Consider the following 17,878-nt stretch of genomic DNA (forward strand, 5'->3'; position numbering starts at 1 on the left):
GGGCCAGCCTGGCTCTGACTCACCACCCACACCTGGCGTTGGCCTCAGGCAGCCGTGCTGCTGGAAATAGACCCGGGGTGGAGAGGAGCAGGAGCAGGGGAGGGGAGGGAGGGGGGGCGGGCAGGGAGGTGGCACCTGCATGCGTGGCTGCCATTCCCACCGTCCCCACCAGGAAGCAGAGAAATGTCATCCAACAGAGCCCACGCGAAATAAGCCAGGCTTGGGAACGAACGCTCCCTGGGGGCTGAAGACCCCAGCCTACCTGGGAGGCTGCCCCCAAGCCTGAGGGTTGCAATAAAAATAATGGCGGTGCCTCGGTGCCTTGCTTCCCACAACGGCTCGGTGGTTCTCGAGCACTTGCTGTGTGCCAGGCTCGCCTAAGTAAATGCTTTGCATGTGTTGGTGATCTCACTTAACTCCCACAGCTGCCCAGGAGGTCGTACTGTGACCTTGCCTCTTACAGATGAGGAACTTGAGACTCAGAGAACCAAAGTAAGTGCCTGAGACAACACTGCGCCTTGCATTAGGCAACGGGAAATCGCTCAAGCTCCCCACTCCCCGCTCAAGTTCAAATGGCTCATTCTAGGTCACGCGTGCCAGCTCTGTCCCCATCTGCCCTGCCTGCATCACCTTCCCTCTTTACCAAGGTAAAGCCTCCCTCCTTAGCACTCTGGGAAGCAGAAATCAAACCGTAATCCTTCTCCTTTCCTCCCTACCTAGCTTAACCCTGCTCAGCTTTCAGCCCATGTCGGATCATGTTGTCTCCCTGTCTCAAAACCTGCAGTGGCTCCCCATTGCCCTCAAGATAAAATGTATTCAAGAACCTTTGTACACTGGGCCCTTCCCACTCCTCCAGCCTCGTTGCTCCCTAATCTTTGCTTGGGCAAGTCAGGACACTTCCCAAAGCTCGCTCTCCTGGTGGGCATGGTAACACTTCTGCATAGTAATGAGGATGAAGGGGCCAATCGATGATGCATGTGAGGTACCTGCCAGGGCCCTTGGTGCATACTTGGTGTTTGGTAGACCTTCCCGCTCTGCTACCGGGTCTGAGCCGGAGGCAGAGTTGTGGTGCGGGAACCGGTCTCTGCTTTCAGCCAGGCTGGGGTCAAAGGGCTCTCTAGTGGTCTAGCCCGAGGACTGGTCAGTGCTACTGGCATTCAATCATGCTGAGAAAATTTGAAAGACTTCAGGGCAGCAGTAGTTGGAACTAGGGGAGGGGAAAAGGGCAAAGGAACCGTCGGTAGAAATGGAAAGCGGTAGGTCACCGTGTTGGCAGCTCCTCAAAAAAATTAAAAATTCAACTACCACTTGATCCGGGGATTCCCTTTCTGGGTGTACGCCCGAAAGAATTGCAAGCAGGGTCCCAAAGAAATGTTTTCACACCAGTGTTTATAGCAGCATTAGCCACAACGGCTAAAATGTGGAAGCAACCCAAATGTCCCGCTTCCCAGATGAGGACACTGAGGACCTGTGTCTTACCCAGCGACACGGCAACCCGCTGACGAATGAATGGATAAGCAAAATGCGATATAGGCATCCAATGAAATACCATGCAGCCTTTAAAAGGAGGGAAATCCTGACGCATGCTTCTACGTGGATGAGCCTTGGGGACATGATGCTGAGTGAAACAAGCCAGTCACAGAAAGGCAAATACCACGTGATTCCACTTCTAGAGTAGTGGGATTCGGAGAGCTAATGGAATGGAGGGGCACCCGGCTGGTTGAGTCAGTGGAGCACGCAACTCTTGATCTCCAGGTTGTGGGTCCAAGCCCCACGTAGGGTGTCGAGATTACTTAAAAATAAAATCCTTTGAAAAAAAAAAAAAGAAAAGAAAAAGAAAGTCAAATGGAGGTTGCCAGGGGCTGTGGGGAGAGTTTCGGTTTCACAGATGAAAAGGTTTGGAGATGGATTGCGGTGAGAGCTGCCCAGTGTGAATGTATCGAACACCACTGAGCTGTATGCTTAAAAGTCGTTAACATGGTACATTTTAGGTTTGTGTATTTCGCCACAGGAAGAAAAATTGGAAAAAAGGGGCAAAAGAAACCAACTTCCCTAATCGGCTTTTTTACCTTCACCACAATCTAGAAGGTAGATACAGCCACTCTACACTTGATCTTAGCCAAAAGGCACAGAAGCAATAGATATACCCACTCTACAGGGAGGGAAGCTGAGGTCAAAAGAATGAAGATTCACGGGGGGAATCAGGGACAGCCAGATCCGGAAGCAGCTCTGTCAGGCTCCAAAGCCCATGCTGTTGTTCTGCCCGTACCCAGCACCCTGAACCTGGAGGATGAAGAGCATCAGCTTAGAAAAGGAGGGCAGGGCCGTGTGTGTGTGTGTGTGTGTGTGTGTGTGTGTAGGGGAGGGGGCACTGGAAAAAGAGCTCAAATGGAAGCCTAAGGCAGGACTGGTTCCAGAACTGCAGGCACATATGAGGTAAATAGCTGGGGTGAGGTCAACCGTGGCATGTGGAGAAGCCTGGACTTCCTCCTTCCTCCCTTCCCCCCATTTCCCAGATGAGGAAACTGAGGACCTGTGTCTTACCCAGGCCTCCATAATACAGTGGGCAAGTGCAGGAGAGGGCTGAGGCAAGAAAGAAGGGGGACCCAGGCTGGGCAGCCACTGCCACCTCTCCCTGTCCCCAGACTCCCCCAGGACCACCCTCCCACCCCCACCTCCAGGCTTGGCCTGGTCTCCTGATTTACAGGTGGGAGTGACTCAGGCCGGGGGCCTTCTCTAGTGGCCCCAGTCCCTGGACCACAACGGAGCTCTGGGCCTCTCAGCTGTGATGTCAGTGGGCCCTTCCTTCCTCCCACATCTGCTTGAAAGGTCACCTATTTTAAACTCTATCTCACCCCACCCTGTCCCTCCCCCCCCCCCCCCCCCAACCAAGAGGATGACTTTTTCTAACCTGTGTCAACCACTCAGTTCAATATCCAAACAGCTTCCTCCTCTGGTGCCCATCACTGGGGCCTCCACTTCGAGAAACCCCCAGCAGATTCCCCAGGTGATAGAAGCCCACCCTACCTGCTTTTCATTTAATAAACAATCTCCTGTGAATCTACTGCATGCCAAGCACTGTCCTGGGTCCCCAGGGAAAGATCCCTGGCCCCCACCCCACCCCCGGAGCCTTACATTCTAAGACAGGCAAACACACAACAAATAAAGAAGTCAATAAATACAGTAACGGGATAATTTCTAAGCATGACCAGTGCTGTACAGAAAACAAAACAGGCAAGATGTTAGTGTCCTAGGGGCTAGAGTACGTGAGTGGTCAAGGAAAGCTTCTCCGAGGAGGTGACAAAGATCCAAGGGAGAGCATCCCCAAGGAGAGGAAAATAGCAGGTGCAAAGGCCTTTGGGTGAGAATGGGAAGGTATGTTAGAGAGCAGTTTTCAAAGTGAGGTCCCCCCAACCAGCAACATCACCTGAGAACTAGTTAAAAATGGAAATTCTGGGGACTCCTGCCTCAGTCGGAGGAGCATGAAACCCTTGATCTCAGGGTTTTGAGTTCGAGCCCCACATTGGTTGGGTGATCACTTAAACATAAGTAACTAAATCGCTAACTAAAGAAATAAAGTGTAAATTCTTGGGACCCCCCCCCCCCCAGATCTACTAAACCCTTTTAGGGGTGATTGGTGATTCTGATGGACCTTCAGCTTTGAGGGTCTCTGCGGTAGAGCCCAGGGGGAAGCCATGTGTGCTCTAGTGTGCTGACGGGGAGAGGGGTAGCCCTGACCGTTAGCCTCGCTCCTGTCCATCCCATTTACTGCCTGGCCTCCCCTCCTGGACCCCTGTAGGCAAGGCTGAAGGCCCTTCCAAGGCTCCTCATTGCCCTCTGGGAGGAAATTACACCTCTCAGCTGGGTTTTTGATGCCCCTCAAGATCTGCTCCTAAAACATAACTCCGGACTCACTTCCTTCAGGAAGCCCTCCCTGGTTGCCTAATCGGGGTGAGGGACTCCTCTCTGCTTCCACCAGCCAGTCTCCATGCTTCCCCATCATTGTATTCATCACCATAGATTTGATATTATCTGGAGGTAATTGATATTTGATATCAATTTGATAGGTTTATTGAGGTGTAGTTGGCTCACATATAACATCGTATTCGTTTCAGGTGTACAACATAATGATTTGATATCTGTATATATTGTGAAATAATCGCCACAATAAGTCTAGTCAGCACCCACCACCTCACATAGTTACAAGTTTCTTTCCTTAATGAGAACTTTTAAGTTCTAGTCTCTTAGCAGCTTTCAAATATACAATAGACTCTGATAAATTAGAGTCACCCTGCTGTCTGTACATTACGTCTTCAGAACTTATAGCTGGAACTTTGTACCTTTTGACCCCCTTCACTCAAGTTCCCTCACCCCCCGCCCCCAGGTTGGTTTTGAAATGAATTCCTTTCTATTTAATGATTTAGACAATACGTGAATATGTGCTTATTTTAAATTTTTGGACATACAGGCAAGAGTACAAGACCTCCTTCTCACTGATGCTAGTTTGGTGTCTATTCTATTTTTCTGTGCCCCGCACATATCCATATAGACCTATAGAAGTTTAAGGTTCACTTTGTGTTTATTTTTTCCACATGTCAATGGAATCTTATGGCTAAGTATTGTTCCAAAACGTGTTTTCTTTACTTAGCAACATCTCGGGGGCCACCTATGTCAGAACATGGAGACCTACCTGTTTAACTCCTGTATAGTATCCCAAAGTATGACTGTACTGCGTTTTTAGTCCTGCTTCCCTGTTATCTGTATTTCATGAGGCTCGGATCCCCCCCCACTCCCCCCCAAGGATCTTTCCAATCTTGGAGAAACTGCCCCTCCTAAGGCTAGCTAATTCCTAGAGATAGCAGACAATTTGCCTGAGAACAGACCTTTCATATACAAACAAACCGATCTGGACCCAACCACCTTATCTAACTCTCACACACCAAGTCAGTATTTCCCCTGCCCTAACTCACCCCAGGGCCGGGTACTGGATAACTAAGCACCATCTGATAGCCCAAAGCCTGCCGACATCATTCAAGCTCGAACTTGCCTACCCTAGCTCGCCCATTCCTTACCAAGGAAACCACAGCCGAGGTTCATTCCTTCTGCCTCCCCACGGACCCTGGTGCTACCGCGTGTGGCCTCGTGTGGTGTGGTGCACCCCTCCTCTTTGGAATTATAAGTAATAAAACGTCTTTCAATGGCTGTGGCCTCACTGTGTTGGCGCTCAGTCACCTCTATACATTAAGCCCCAGTTACCGTCAAAACATTGGATGATAGACGTTTAGACGTTTTCAGTTTTTCACAGTTAGAGGAATGAGCCACAACGACCATCTTAATAGATACCTCTTTGGAGGAACGGCCAGGTAGTAATTACCTACTTCCTCACTGATCGCCTCGGGCAATGTCCCTCCACACCCAGCCCCGCCCCCCCCCCCTTGCCCTTGTCCATTTCACAGCCATTGAGTCACAGAATAATGAGACTCAACCACAGGGGTGGCCCCTGGAATAGTTTGAGCACCAAAGATGCTCCACAATACAAAACATCTCCCTCCTCCCACCAGTCCTCCCTGACCCCTGAACTTCCTGTTTGAAACTGAGCATCACCTGGTCCAGAGAGATTTCCCCTGGAAAGTAGAACATAGCAGCCAGAAAGTCAGGGAGGGCTCTGTCAGAATCATGCCACATGGACAGAACACAGGGAGCTTCTGGGCTGGTCAACGCCCAGAGATCTGGGGAGAGTGGCCTGGAGAGGACACAGAAGCTCCGTGCTCCTTTTCACATACCTTGCCCCACACATCTCTTCCATTTGGCTGTTCCTGAATGATATCCTTTTATAATAAAGCAGTAATCTGCTGATAATGTTGACCCTGCCCACTGGAAAACAATGGGCTTCCTGAAGCTTCGCTGCTGGGACTCCTGTGGGGGAGGCCGGCCAGCCAGCCGTGGGGCCTCCCCTCCTCAGCTGACACGGGGCTGCACCTCAGCCTACATTTGGCTCCCCCAAGCTCTGTGGAGATATTGGTCCATCCAGGTGAGGCTGTGCTTTGCATCTCTTTGGCTTTTAAGATATTTAAATATCTCCCTATCTCCCATCCCACTCCAAAGACTCCATTAGAACATGGAGAAAGAAGGAGGGAAGGGTGGGAGGGAGGAAGGAAGGAAAGGAGGGGGTGAGGAAGGAGGGAGGGAGGGAAAGAAGGAAAGAGGGAGAGAAGGAAGGAAGGCAGGAAGGAGGAAGGGAGGAGGAAGGAAAGGGAGGAGGGAGAGAAGGAGGACAGAGGGAGGGAGGGAGGGAAGGAAGGAAGGGAAGGGAATGAATGAAGGGAAGGAGGGAGGGAAAGAGGGAGGGAAGGAAGGAAGAAAGGGAGGAGGAAGGAAGGAAGGAAGGAAGGAAGGAAGGAAGGAAGGAGGGAAGGAAAGACCGTGGTTTTGGGTCAGAAGACCTGGACAAGTCACCTCACGTCTCTGAGTTTTGATTTCCTCACTTCTCAGAGCAAATGCCAGAATATATGTAGCACACATAATAGTGAACTAACGTGTGTAAAGTCCCTCAAGCATAGATGTGCTAAAAACAAAAGCAAAACAACAGCAAGGCATGCTGTGTGTTCGCCACGTGCCTGCCCAGGAAAGAGCCTGGGCTTCTCTGTTCTCTGGCCTCCACTTGGATTTGGCCAATGAAGTACCGGCAAAAGACTGGTGTCAGAAGGAAGAGAGAGGTTGGGTATTTATTGCCCCGTCTCCTCCCTCCCCACTGGCTGGGTTGACTGCGCAGAGTTCTTCTACCTAAGACCACACTTCCTTTCCTGCAGCTACCCCTCGCCCCTCCAGGCTCCGGAGGCCAGGGCTCCCTGCTGTAGTCCTGGGTGCCCCTCCATCCGTACCAACCCCTTTAGGGATTAAGGCCCTCCATTAAACTCTCTTTCCAATGACCCCTTTGGCCTGCTGGAACCTTGGCTGATGCAATGAGCCAGTTTCCCTATTTTTATCGAGGTGCTCTCTTGTCTGCCCCCCACCCCAGCTGCAGAAAGAAGGTTCCTGTATCCTGAAGGATAGACCAGTCTTAGGGGAGTCTCCAGAGGGGTGGAGTGAGACCACCCTTGGGCAGAGGAGCCTGGGAGAGGATTCTTGGCAGAGCAGCCATCGGAGATGCCTCGGTGCCCCAATTCTCTTCCTGAATTTTGCAATAGCAGGGTCTTGTCCGCCCTTCGTACCAGCCCAGGTGTCCAGGCTCTGGGAGCCTGACTCACACTAGTAAAATGAGCCAGGACCAATGGCTACATCAGCTTATTCAATGATCCTGAGAAGGATATGGGCTGAGCAGGAGGATTCTGAGGTCAGCTGGTGAGTAGGCTCTCCTTCAGGAATTAGTGGTAATAAAAACAGTCACCAGATACTGAGCACCTACCAAATGTCTAGGCGCTGCGCTGGGACTTTCATTCCTCCAACAAATAGTCAGTAATTGATGTCGGGTACCATTCCAAGCCCTGGAGATAGAGCAATGAACACATACACAGGGACGCTGCCCTCTTGGCGACGGGCATCTGTCATCCTGGCTAGTCCCTGACTAAGGATATTGAGGTCCAGAAACTTGCTAAAGGCACTCACTGGTAAATGGTTGAGCCAGGATTTGAACCCAGGCCTCCCCACAGGAACTGTCATCTTTGGAAAGTCCAGGAGGATCAGGGAGTATCGTGGGAAGCACAAAACCCAACTCAGGGAGGGAGGACCTGGGAGAAGGAGGCGCTGATCTCGGGGGGAGGGGACACGGGGCTCCCATCTGTATTCCAGCTGCCTGCGGTGACTAAAACATAGGGTCAGGGGCCCACGGTGACACAACCAGGGGAGGATGCTCTGTGAAACGGTGCTCCTGGCTTTTGCTCGTTTGTAATTTCCTTCTTGACGTAAAATTTGTGAGTCATGGTCTCAGAACTTGTCTAGTTTCACAATCCACAGAGATGATTGCAGACGCTGTCGTGACTCCTGCCGGCACATTCATTTTTCCCTCCCGGTTTGGGACATCGGGGATTTATTTTGGAAGGTCGGTGGAAGCCAGGCAGGGAAAGGTAAGCACAAGACCTCGTGTGCCACTCAAGGGGAGTGTCGTGCCAAGGCTCCGGGAATGCTGAACGGCTGGCCAGAGCTCCGTCTCCCCGAACGCGAGCAGACATCCGCCTAGTTGAACACCTACTGTGGGCAGACGGTGGATTAGGCAAAGGTGGGCAACGGTTAAAACCACAGACCACGCTCTGAGCTGACAATGGGGAGCCTGCCTGGGACCCTCTCTCTCCCAATCTCTCTCCGCCCCTCCCCCGCCCAAATAAATAAATAAATAACCCGAAAAACCATAGACCCTGGATTCACTGGATCCAAGTTCTAGCTCCACCACTTTCTGGCTGTGTGACTTCAGGCAAGTCTGTTCACCTCTCTGAGCCTCAGGTTCCTCCTTGGTAAAAGAGTGGGAATAATGGTGCCTTCCTGACAGGGCTGCTATGAGGATTAATGAAGCAACACATCAAAATGCCTCGAAGGGGACACAGCGCGTTGCAAGCCTTACACACAGTGTGAAGGGTCAGTCCCATCGGGGAACACAAGTCGGGAGACAGGCACGTGAATATGAGCACACCGTATTTGTACGCGTGTAGTAATAAGCGAATTGTAACACAGGTGGGGGCTCAGGTAACCAGTTTTGCCCCTCCCTGCTGCCGTCTGGCATTCACACAGCACACCTGGCCACCACAGAGAATCCCTTAGGATCAATCCCCTAGGTCCTCACCTCTTTGAGGTCTCTGTTCAAATACTGCCTCTTTTTCCTTTTAATTTTTCTAAATGTTCATTTATTTTTTGAGAGAGAGAGAAAGAGAGACGGAGTGTGAGTGGGGGAGGGGCAGAGAGAGAGGGAGACACAGGATCCGAAGCAGGCTCCAGCTCTGGGCTGTCAGCACAGAGCCCCACGTGGGGCTCGAACTCACAAACCCCCGAGATCATGACCTGAGCTGAAGTCACTTAACTGACTGAGCTACCCAGGCGCCCCAAAATATTGCCTCTTTAGAGGATGCTCTCTAATTGCCCAATTGAATTAGAAACATGTTCTTCCTCTACCTCATCACTCCTCTTATTTCCATCATAGAACTTACGCGGACATTTTCCCATTGACTTATTTGTTTGCTTGCTTGTCTAGGATCAGCCTCTCCCATACAAAAGTAAGTTTCCAGATGAGCTGGAGCCTGACATCCCCGTCCCTCCTCGATTCCCAAAGCCAAGTACAATGCCCAGCACATAGTAGATGCTTAAAAAATACTAGTTGAGGTGGCGCCTGGGTGGCTCAGTCGGTTGAGCGTCTGACTTCGGCTCAGGTCATGATTTTGCGGTCCGTGAGTTCGAGCCCCGCGTCGGGCTCTGTGCTGACAGCTCAGAGCCTGGAGCCTGCTTCAGATTCTGTGTCTCCCCCCTCTCTAACCCTCCCCTGCTCACTCATGCTCTGTGTCTGTCTCTCAATAATAAATAAACATTAAAAAAAAATTTTTTTAAATACTAGTTGAAAGAACAACTAATAAATTCCATCTTCCCAGGAGTTGTCTTCTGGCGCCTGTACCTGCTTTCCCGAAGGAGGGTCATGGAGGCTCTGGAGGCAAGAGGTTTACATGTTGAGCCTCAAGCGTGCCTGTGTGGGTCACCGAGCTGGCCCCACTGTGCACCTGAGCCGTGCCCCCAAGAGTGAAGGGATGAGGTGGTGATTGATTGTCAGATGCAGCAGTCAGAGCTGTCTGCCCCCACCCCCTCCTGGTACCACATGGCGTAGAGACAGCATTTGTCTGTGGCAGGAGGCCTGGTTCCCAATTCTATCCCTGATTCGTGGGGAGACCGTGAAGGGGCTGCTGCGCCTCACTTGGCCGCAGTCTCCCATCTAGAAAACAAAAGGGCTAGAAGAGATTGGAGGGTTTGCTTTTTGGTTTCTTTTTAATACCTTTTTTTTTTTTTTTTTTTTGAGAGAGAGGGAGAGCACAGGGGGTGGGGAGAGAGAGAGAGAGAGAGAGAGAGAGAGAGAGAGAATCCCAAGCAGGCTCCATGCTCAGCAAGAAGCCCAACGCAGGGCTTGATCCCAAGATCCTTGACCATGACCCCAGCCGAAATCAAGAGTTGGACGCTTAACCAACTGAGCCACCCAGGCGCGCCCCCCCCCCTTTTTTTAATCTCTCCCTGTTTTTGTTTTTAGCTTTTTGGTTTCTTTTAAACTGAGATATAGTTCATGTGCCATAAAGAATCAAAAGTTTTTTAACTTTCTTTTGTCACAGAATATTTGTTTCAGACATTAAATTTTATATGAAGGTCCAATGCATAAACAAGGTAAGAGCGGGGTTGTTCGGGGGGGGGGGGGGAGGGGGCGTGGCTTGAGAACCAGGTCTGCTTAGTGTACCCCTTGCTTCCACCACCCTGCCCCCTCCCCTCCCTCAGTGGTCCCTGAGGCACTTCCGTGGGATCCCAGGGCTTAGAGGAACCCGGTTTGAAAACCACTGGACAAGAGGCACTGTTTAGGGGCCCTCCAAGGTGCAGGAGCCCTGGGGGGTGGCAAGGGGCCCCTGCTCTCCCAATTTGCAGATGAGAGTTGTTCCTTGAGCCGCAGTCCAGCTGCCTCCCAAGGGTCATGAGAAAGAAGGCAAGGGCAAGCTCGGGGCGCCGGAAGCGGAGCCGGCCAGCTGGGAGGCAGTGACAGGCACTGGTACCGTGGCCTCCTGGATGGGCTGGTGACATCACAACCCCAGGAAGCAGCTGCCCGAGAGGCCCTCGCTGTCCCTCAGTCCCCCTCTGGGAAAATCAACCGCCAGCTGTTGTAGTCCTTTCTCACTGGCTTGCTGTTCTGGATTGTCTCCTCCTGAATCATGATCTTCAGCCCCAGCAGCAGCCCCTTCCTCCCGTTAAATGATCTCCTACGAACCAGGACCGCACTGCCCTTACAGCACAGCTCATGATCACATGAACTCTCTTATATCATTTAATCCAATCGTCACCTCCGTGTTATGAAGTAGGGACCAGCACCATCCCCGTTTTACAGATGCTGAAACCGAGGCTCGGAGGGGCAGGCCAGATCGCACCAGGCGAATACCCGAGTCAGGATTTGAACCCGGTTCTGTCCAACTCCGCCTATGCTCTTTTCATGAATTACCACATTGTCAGTGTCAAAGCAAAACAATGCCGGGTGGAGAATTCTTCACACAGGGCAAGGCGAGGTTATAAATTTCAAACCCAGTGTCTTCTATTAAGGATTATACCTGGCCTATTACCCAGGCCTTCTTAGGAAACCTGGCAAGGGCTTACCCCACTGCCTGGCATTCTACAGATGTTAGCTATATATTAAAGAGTACACGTAAGCATGATAAAGAAATAACATAACATAACATAACATAAAATAAAATAAAATAAATAAAAATAAAATAAAATAAAATAAAAATAAAATAAAATAAAAATAAAATAGAAAAAAAAAAGATGTTAGCTATAATTATGACTCTCTCCATTTTGCACAGAAAGAAATGGAGGCTCAGAAGAGTGAAGTCATCCATCCAGCCCATAGAATAGATATGTGCCAAAGCCAGGTTGGTGAGACCCCAAAGTGGAGGCTGTTTCCCTTAAGCCTTGAATTTCTCAGCCAGGATTATCCACCTCCTCAAACCCTGTGTTCGTCTTCTAGGGCTGCTGTAACCAAACAACCACAAAGTTGGGGGCTTCAAACAACAGATGTGGATTCTCTCACAGTTGCGGAGGTGGGGAGTCCAAAAGCAAGGTATCAGCACGGTTTGTTTCCTCCAGAGCCTCTGGGAAAGAATCCTCGCCTCTATGCCTCACTTCTAGCTGCAGTGGCTGCCAGTAAAGGTCAGCGTTCCTCGTCCTCGGGCCCTGTGACTCCAATCTTTGCCTCAATCTTCACTTGGCCTTCTTCTCTCTGTGTCTCTGTGTCTCAGATCTCTCTTTCCTGTCTCATAGAAGGACGCCAGTCCTTGGACTGAGGGTCCACCCTAAATATAGGATGATCTCATTTCGAGATCCTTAACTTAATTACACCTGCAAATACCCTATTTCCAAACATGGTCACATTCGCCGGTACCACGGTTAGAACTTGAGCACATCTTTTTGGGGGACATAATGCAACATGCCACATCACCACCACCACCCTGGCTCAGCAAATCTTCGTTGAGCACACCGTGCCAGCCCTGGGCACAGCAGGTATATTGCATTCATGGTGCCCGTGGTCTTGTGGGACAGGCAGACAGGCACAGGTCATAGTGGGATGGTTTTTTAACCAAGCATAGAGGGGCGCCTGGGTGGCTCAGTCCGTTAAGCATCCAACTTCGGCTCAGGTCATGATCTCACCGTTCGTGAGTTCGAGCCCCTGTCGGGCTCTGCGCTGACAGCTCAGAGGCTGGAGCCTGCTTCGGATTCTGTGTGTGTGTCTCTCTCTCAAAAATAAATAAACATCATTGCACTGTAGGCTAACCAACTTGGATGTAAATTAAAATAAAAAAATAAACATTAAAACAATAAATAAATAAACCAAGCATAGAAATAAAGACTATGAACCACAAAAGATGGCAAGTAATAATGTCCAGGATGGAAAAAGAAGGGAGCACGGTATGTGTCCTATCAATCAATAGATATTTATTAAACACCACATACAAGATATTTAGGGAAAAAATATATATTTGAAGAAAAGCAGCACAGAACTGAAGAATGAGCCCGAACTTCAGCTTTGGAGGCAGAAAGAACACAAATGCAGGCTTTAACCTGTCTGTGCCTCAGTTTCCTCATTTGTAAAATGGGAATACTAATAGTGTTTGCCTCACCGTCATTATTATATTTAAGTGAAATCTCTCAGGCATCCAGTCAGCAAATATTTACTGAACCCTTTCTATGTGCCATGAGGGACTAACAAGACTCCTGGCACCAAAAACACTTACTGTCCATTCTTATCCTCTTTCTCCCAATTCACAAGTTAGGTGAAAGTTCAGGACAGAAATACAAGAGAGGTCACAAGGCAGGACAGGCTCAGAGCCAAGAAGAAAGCACGGGATCCGTGTGTTTAGGAATAGTGAGGACACGGCCAGGAGGTCTGCAAACGCTTTTCCTGGGGAAATGGGCTTGGAATCAGACCCTGGAGGAGAGATAAGAGGGGGAGGAGGGAAGATTCTGTGGAGCAGTGGTGGTGGGGAATGTAAGATTGGGGGGTGAGGAAATCAGCTGGTAAGAAAAGTAGGTTTGGGCTAGATCCTTTCTGCGGCATTCTGGGCTTTTGGGTGGGGGTCAACTGGCGCACCACTGAGAGAAATTTTCTAAATCCAAAAGAAGCAATCAGGGTAAGCACAGATAAGAATGCTTTCAACCATATCACAAGTGTTTGTGTTTCTTTAAATTGTGTTCCAAAGTGAGTATCACTTTTTCTGCAGGGCATTTCCTGTATGGAATAGTTCCATAGGTTCCCGCTAAATTTCACTCGGGTGCCTTTCCTACTCGACAAGGCTTTCTGAAGGAAGGGGCTGTATCTTAGCCAGTGCCACCCTGGTGCCTCGCTCAGTAAGCACTCAATAAGCATTTCATTGAGTGAATAAATACTTCTATAATTCTATTTTACACGAGAGCATGAAACTTTGAGCAGCGTGCTAAAATGAATGTTTCCTGGCCTGGGGCAAGTATAATACTGATACGCACAACCCCCAAGCCAGGCAGGACTGTTCAGTTGTAGACAGCTGCTAGAACGACCAGCCTGGAATCTAGCAGGACAGAGCCACACAGAGGCCTTGCTAAACTAAACTTACAAACTCACATAAGTTGAGGCGGTGTTGCTTTAAACTCAGCCAACCAAAGGTGGATGCAAACGACTTTCTTTAAACAAGCCAGCGGCTCGAGACTTGAAATAGAACAGAAAGGGAATTCACAGGACTCAACCTTGTCTTCTGGCTGGAGCCCTTGAGATCTGGGGATGCTGGCCAGGCTAATTGTGTGTTGAGATAAGAAACGGCAGCCTTCTTTAAGGTTTATTTTGTTTTTGGAGCCACCAGATCCAGTGGGCGGATCATGCCTTGAAATAGAAGCATCTCGAAAAGCCTGTGAATCATTTCTTAGTGCCGGCCTGCAAGGTTTCATATCCTGTTCTCAGTGTTACCTTGGGTGCTGTGAGCGTGTGTGTGCGTGTGTGTATTGTTTTCGGGGTTGTTTGCTTAGGATTTGGTTTTGAAACTTTTACTTTCTTTTAATAGCTTTTTTTTTTTTTTTTTTTTTTTTAAGCTGGAAGAATTTTTCAAATGGTTTTTGCGAGAAAGTTCAAACCCTGGAATGACTAAGTCTCTGGAAGAATTTGGACTTTGTGAGGGGAATTTGTTGGTATTTGGTATGAATCACCCAGTCACTGATTTCTGCAACGAGAAGATCCTTTGGAAAACTTTTAGGTCAGCCCCTTCAGTGCACACATGGGGAAACTGAGGCTCGGGAAGGGAGAGGGGTTCAGCCAAGGCCACACTGCGTGTCAATGGAAGAGATGGGACTGGAATGTAGATCGGACTCCTGGAACCAGCTTCGGGTTTGCAAACAAGCTGTCATGCACACAGTCTACGTTGAGGTGGGCACAGCTTCAAGATCGGGAAAGGAACAGAAAGAGAAAGAGAGTTCTGAAGAGTCATAATTCAAAGCGTACAAGTTAAAAAAAACAACAAAGAGTATAGATTTAGAAGGGGCAGAGAAGCGAGTATGTGAAGGTACTCTACGTGCATTACCCATGTTTAATCCTCGCCAGATCCCATGAGACCAATGGTTCTCAACTTGGGTTGATTTCGCCCCCCAGGGAACTTTTGGCAAGGTCTGAAGACACTTTTGTTTGTCACAACTTAGGAAGGGGATTTGCTACTTCATCTCTCAGGTAGAGGCCGGGGATGCCGCTAAAACTCACAATGCACAGGGCAGCCCTCACAGCCAGTGTCCAGAGTCCCAGGGCTGGGAAGTGCCCTGGGGAGGACACTCACATCTCTATCTCCGTTTAATGGCTGAGACAGCCTGAGGCTCATGTGGTCTTGGGCAAATTCCTTAACCTCCCTCTGCCTCATTTTCCACATTTGTAGCATGGAGACAGCAGCACTAATGTCAAGGATTATGGTGATTAAACGAATTTATATTTGTAAATCACTTAGAACAGTGCCTAGTACATATCAAGTATTATATGAGTTTTTTGCTAAAAAAAAAAAAAAAAAAAAGAAAAAAGAAAAGAAAAGAAAAGAAATAAATTGGTCAGCACACACAGAAAATAAGTGGAAGAATTGTAATAAAAGCCTAGGGAACATTTAAGGGCATGGGGGCTGGAAGATGGGAGACCTTCCGGGGGTGCGAAGTTTTGTGAGCAGGTGAGGCAGGTGCATGGCCGTCCAGGTGACAGCTTACATCCTCGTGACCGTGAGGTTTTCCTTCTCAAAACTGCCACCTTAAATGCAACTTCACCTTTTCATGTTAAAATGACACGCACTGTTAAACAGGAATATCTCAGGCAAGTCTGGCATAGCGAGCCACTGCGAGCCATCAGCAACTGCCCATGATAAACTGGCTGATGGGTTCCTTCTCGGCAAGCTGGGCTGCAGCTCCCCCCAGCAGGCCTGAACCACCAGTCATGCCCCAAACCCACTGGGACCACCTGAATCAGGCCTGCCTTCTGGACCAACCCCGCTCCCTACCCCGGCTTACACCCCACGAGAGGACCTGTGCCTGATCCTCCCACCTTCGGCTCTGATGGTCCTTTTACCCGGCCTGGGGCCCAGTCCCTGCTTTTCCACTTTGACCCTCTAATCCTGTCCTCAATCAAGGGACAGATTCCTCCACTGGCTCCTGATACCCGCCAGCTCTCTGCGTGGTGACCCAGGACTACCCGCTCAGCCCAACTCTCTCAGCGAGGGCTGGACTCTGGGATGGACACTAGGCACCCATGTCTCCCCCCTGTCCGGGATCCACCCTACGGGCCCATTCCTTACATCAACCATTTACCGAGCATTTTGAGATAAGTGCCTTACGTCCGTGCAATAGTCCTCTCCAGCTGTGCCCCACTCTCCCATCTGCAAATCTCACCAGCCCAAAATCAAAGTATTGGCAGGTGAGCATTTCCTTCTGGAGGCTCTAGAAAAGGATATATTTATTTCCTCGCCTTTTCCGCTTTCTAGAAACTGCTGACATTCCTTGGTTCATGGTCCCTTCCTCCATTTTCAGAGCCAGCAACGTGACACTTCTCTGGCCCTATTTCCATTGTCATCTTTTTCTCTGCCTCCCTCTTCCACTTTTAAGGACGCTTGTGATTACACTGGACCCAACAAAATAATCCAGGATACCCTTTCTATTTTAAGATCAGCTGATTAGAGGGGGTGCCTGGGTGGCTCAGTCATTTAAGCATCCGACTTCGGCTCAGGTCATGATCTCACGGTTTGTGGGCGCGAGCCCCGCGTCGGGCTCTGTGCTGACAGCTCAGAGCCTGGATGGAGCCTGTTTCAGATTCTGTGCCTCCCTCTCTCTCTGCCCCTCCCCCACTCATGCTGTCTCTCTCTCTCTCTCAAAAATAAATAAACATTAAAAAAAAGATCAGCTGATTGGCGACCTTCTGCGACCTTGACTCCCACGTGTCATGTAATATATGCTCAGATTCCGGGACACAGACATCTTTGGAGAGGCCATTAGTCTGCCAGCCACATTGACCAGCAGGCAGTGGTAGGTAGCACGACAATCCACACCCGCAGACAGCTGCTGCTCAGCCCTGGCTGATCTCATCACGCGTGAATACGGGTTCAGTATGGCTACATCTACCAGTATTTCAAATGAAGCTGGAAAACTAGAGTCTCAGGTGAAATTTTCCAATCTTGAAATCATTTGGCAAGGCCAAAAAAAAAAAAAAAATTTTTTTTTTTTTTTCTTTTATGGGCCAGATTTGGCCTGAGGCCACCCGGGTGTGACCTCTGGATCCACCTTCACCCTATCAGCCGTGGGGAGACGATGAGCTGTTCTCTGGCATTTACAGGCTCTGCAGGCTCTGGGGTATGAGGAACAAGCTGGGCCTGGAAGTGGGAGGGAATGTGGTCAGGAGCCTAGCGGGTACTGGTGGGGATTCCTCAGGGGAAAGTTTGGAGGGAGAAGGGACAAACCATTTCCCTAAGGGACCAACCATCACCTGCAGGAAGCAGCGGTGCATCAAAGGGCACAGGAAATCAGGCAGAGACTGACCTGAAGAAATCAGCCAGAGTGAGGTAGGCTTTATGCCTCATGACTTCAGAACAAATTAAGCACACACTTTCTAATTTCAAAAGGTATCAGTTCTTCCCTTCCCCTTGAAAAAAAAAAAGAAAAAAACCTAGCAATACTGGCTGGCTGGGAGGAGACTGGCAGGCTGGGGGGATGGCAGGAAGCGGGGTGAGAAGGAGGCTTTCACCTTACGCCTCTTCATGCTTTTTGAATTTTGAGGCAGGTGTGTTACCTATTTAAAACATTAAATTGAAATCCTTTTATACATTTTAAAATGGTTTGACATATGGTAGTTTATGTTAAAGGTAAAAACATAAATGCAGTTTTCATGGCGACTCTACTGTACTTCCATGAAGATGGTATATGTGACCTCAGGGCAGAAAGATTTAGAAATGGTGAAACGTTAATCAATTTGGCCAGTTACTTTGGACCTGCCATCGTAACTGACTGATGCTTCTCCTGGTCCTCACATACCAGGACTTCGATAAACCAGACCAGAATCAGTCTTTCTGTCTTTCTTTCTTGAAGTTGTCTTTTTAAGTAATTTCTACACCCAACGTGGGGCTCGAACTCACAACCCTGAGATCAAGAGTTGCATGCTCCACCGACTGAGCCAGCCAGGTGCCCCCAG

Source organism: Panthera onca, chromosome C1 (genome assembly GCF_046562875.1).
Source record: "Panthera onca isolate mPanOnc1 chromosome C1, mPanOnc1 haplotype 2, whole genome shotgun sequence".
In the NCBI taxonomy this organism is placed as follows: Eukaryota; Metazoa; Chordata; class Mammalia; order Carnivora; family Felidae; genus Panthera; species Panthera onca.